The sequence below is a fragment of the Apodemus sylvaticus genome, chromosome 20 (genome assembly GCF_947179515.1).
Source record: "Apodemus sylvaticus chromosome 20, mApoSyl1.1, whole genome shotgun sequence".
Classification (NCBI taxonomy): Eukaryota; Metazoa; Chordata; class Mammalia; order Rodentia; family Muridae; genus Apodemus; species Apodemus sylvaticus.
In genome coordinates this window covers 37,344,350-37,346,997 of record NC_067491.1, presented here as the reverse complement: position 1 = coordinate 37,346,997, position 2,648 = coordinate 37,344,350, and the positions used below count along the sequence as shown (strand labels likewise).

The following is a 2,648-nucleotide window of genomic DNA, read 5'->3' as shown; positions in this document are numbered from 1 at the left end:
AGAACTCAGCAAAAGAGATGGAGAAGCAGGCGGCTTGAGGAGAGCCAACTGCCAAAAAGTTTGAGTTGGGTTCTGTACAGCAAACATAAGCTTTTGTGCTGATAGGTGAGCTGAAAGGAGAATATGCCAGTATGTTGGACAGAATGGTAAGAATGAGAGAAAGTGCAACTCTGTGCTTCTGTGATGTAGAAAAGATATCCATTATCCTGGAATCTCAAGGTCCAAGTCTATGAAATGGCACCTGATAATACCTTCATCGGGGAGTTCTTCAAGGATGGATTGGTATAACATTATCCTAGAACACTATACATACTAAATGAAAAATTTCCTTCCTTTTGATTTCATTTCTGAATATAAGGCCAATTTTATAATTAAGGAGAACAAATCTTACTGAAAGCAGAAGACATATAATACACAACTCCAATGTTTTTACATTTTACTCAAGAGATGCCATGAATTTGCACTGTAGCAATCTACAGAAAAAGAGATAACTGATATTCTGAATACAAACTACTATCCAACATTAATATTATCACCTGGCTCTTATGCATTATTCAGTGGGAAATAAGACAGTTGGATAGAGGAAGAACATTTGACTCACATTTTGAAAGGTCAATCCTATTGATTTTCCTGTCCCACCACCTCTATCATTCTGCTCTTTAGCCTCCAAGGACTTTCAAAGCATTCTCCTGACCTAGGATGTTTCCTCAAACTCCTTTGGCTATTCTCAGATGAATCTGAGCTCCATGCCCCTCCCTTTAGTTTAATAACTCCTCTATGAATCTTTTCAGTCTATACCCCTCCATCGGTAGAGCTCTACTGCCTAGGTGAGGTGCAGGACCTGCTCTCCTGAAAGCAGGCAAGGGGTCTGGACAGCTCTCCAGCTCTTATGACCCCAGGGCCATCTTTCTACAGTGCCCAGTGCTCACATCAACATGTCCCTGGATGACAGTCCAGATCAAGTAAATCTGCTTGGCCTTTGGTGGTAATAGAGACCTGCTGCTGCATGTCCATGTACCCAGATATCACCCCTAATGGCAGCATAGGCCACCAACCCACTGTAGTACCCGTGGGCACCAACCAGATACTCACATCTAGCTGTTCTTCACTACCCCCAAGTCTCCAGTTGAGCCTCTCTTTATTGTGCCCACATACTTCAATTTCTTTCTCTTCCATTTCTCCACCACTTACCTGGGGGCTCTGTGTGTCTGGGGTCATCTCTGGAGTGCTATTCCCCCATTCTTGCATTGCCCTGCACAGGGCATGGTTCATTTCAAGCCAGCCTGTTTTCCCATGCCCGACTGCTGGTCATGACAACCCATGTCCCATGGCACTGATCTGGAGGTCACAAGGTAGGTTATGTGTCTGGAGGCTCTGAGTTGGCTCTTTGCCCTGCTCACCTGAGTGGTCACACAATAGGTTTTATTCTGGGTCTCACTTTTGTCCAGGCCTATGGTACCACTAGGGGTTCTTCTAATCTTTGGCTTCCTTCCTTCCTTGGGAGCCCAACCCAGCCTGGTGGTGGTCTCAGACTAGCTCCCTGTCTGGGACCCTTGGTGCCTGCTTGCTTTTGTTAGGGAATGTTAGGCTACTAATCATTCAGATGTTCATAGGTCAGAACACTGGGCACAGGTGTAGTCTCTTTTCTATGGCACCTATGGGCACGTGACCCAGTGACCCAGTTACCATACTTGGGATGCCTCTAGGGGCTACTTCAACTTTTTATTTTTGAGGTTTCTACTTGAAACTCAAAGCTGATAGATTACTTGATTAGGATATATTGGATAGGTAGACTATTAGGAAGATGACAAGAAAGTCCTAATAGAATCCCCCTGCCTCTGTCTTCCCAGGATAGAGACTGTAGACACATAGTGCTCTGGCAGCTTGTTAATGTGGGTCCTGGAAAACAAACTCAGGTCTTCATGTTTCCATAACAAATGATTTACCAAATAACCCATTCCCATCTCTCAGATTTTTCTCTGGTTTTGATCATCTTGACTATTTTCACATAAAGAATTTTGCATTGTAAACCTAAAATGGCATTGAAAAAATACTGGTTCATGAAGAGTTGTGGCAGAGAATAATTTACATTTTTTATCCTATCACCTGTTCCTATTAAATGGCTTTTTGAGTACTGATGTTGTTTTTGCCTACCTTCACCTCCTTCCCATACTGTACTTGGAATGAAGTAATCCACTCAGCCCAAATATAGAAATGGATGAGTTATGCACAATTTTCTTTTTGGCAGGGTACCTATGTGACTTTTTGGAATTTTTATGCATGATTTATCTGCTCTGCTGTTTATTACTTGAATAACTTAGATCAGTATGGACTAGCATACATACTTTTTCTATACTGTATTCTAAAACCAAGGACTATGTCATTTATGTTTTTGATCAAATTATATTCTCTTTGGCTGTAGGACAAATGTTTAGATATTTTCTATGTCCCATTGCTATTCTTTATCAATGTTGTTTACTGGCTGGTTTTGTGTGTGAACTTGACACAAGCTGGAGTTATCAGAGAGAAAGAAGCATATTCCTTGAAGAAATGATTCCATGAGATCTAGCTGTAAGACATTTTCTCAATTAGCAATTAAGCAGGAAGGGTACAGACCACTCTGAGTGCTGTCTTTCCTGGGCAGTGCT

At 42.0% G+C, this 2,648-nt stretch overlaps 1 non-coding gene across 1 annotated transcript; it reads right to left on the bottom strand.

Moving 5' to 3' along the window:
* Positions 1–1,579: 1,579 nt before the first annotated feature.
* Positions 1,580–1,714, bottom strand: LOC127671397 (small nucleolar RNA SNORA17). Its single transcript, XR_007974753.1, has one exon. It is a non-coding gene; the product is annotated as a small nucleolar RNA SNORA17 (small nucleolar RNA).
* Between the last annotated feature and the right edge of the window lie 934 nt (positions 1,715–2,648).